Here is a 911-nt window from a genome sequence, read left to right as displayed (position 1 = left end):
TGCCCGCGACCTGAGGGGTTGTGAAGCGTTCAGACTTCAGCTGCTTACGTTTGCTTCTGAATTCCATTTGTACACTGAATTTAAGTTCCTTAAGATGTTAAAAGAGTAAAGGCAAAACATGAGCTTTCGAAGTTCAAAGGCGCTGGTGTGCTGGTTTGGCGCTACTCCAGGGCTGGAGTTCTGCCAGGCTTTCATGATACGAAGAACAAACCCTGCATTTGTAAGTTTGTTTGTTCTTTCCTTAACTCACTGCAGCACGGTGTTTAGTTAAGGCTGAGAGTTCACCTTTCTACTTTGACACCTTTGTGACAAATACGGAGACTTTTTGATAAGCCTTTTGGTCCGAGTGCAAAAAAGTATTTTGTCCTGGCCCTGCTAAGCCCCTCTGATTCCCGTCATGGAACACTATCTGCTGCTCCTTTGTATGTCTCTTCTGGGTTTGGACTTGTGTTTCTTCTGTAATTCTAATTCCCAACTAAAAACTTCATTGTTTTCTAACAAAACGCAGGTCCGGCATTAATAATCTTTTTCTGATTTCAGACACTCATTTCAAGTAAGTTGTCCTTTTTTACAACTAACAAAAATGTTAAACAGGCTGCCACTGCTTGTGCTGCTTTGTGATATTTACAGCTATACTGCTGAGACTAGCCATGATGTGATTTGTCATAGATACCCAGATTTCTTGCATTATGGCTGAAGAAAAATCCTGACTTTCTGTCTGTGTATGATTTAATTTTCCTATTTAATTTTGTATGGAACCAGAGCAAAAGCATCTTTTTCCTTTTGCAACAAACAATTGTGATCATGAATAAACTTCAGAAGTGCAGAGGCGTCTATGCTAGTAGTGGTACGTGAGCCACTTTGCAGTGGCGTGTGACCAGGCACAAAACTGGAAGCTGCCCTTGGCACTG

This window comes from Egretta garzetta, unplaced genomic scaffold, assembly GCF_000687185.1.
Source record: "Egretta garzetta isolate BGI_Z169 unplaced genomic scaffold, ASM68718v1 scaffold73, whole genome shotgun sequence".
Lineage (NCBI taxonomy): Eukaryota > Metazoa > Chordata > Aves > Pelecaniformes > Ardeidae > Egretta > Egretta garzetta.
This window is presented reverse-complemented; position numbering follows the sequence as displayed.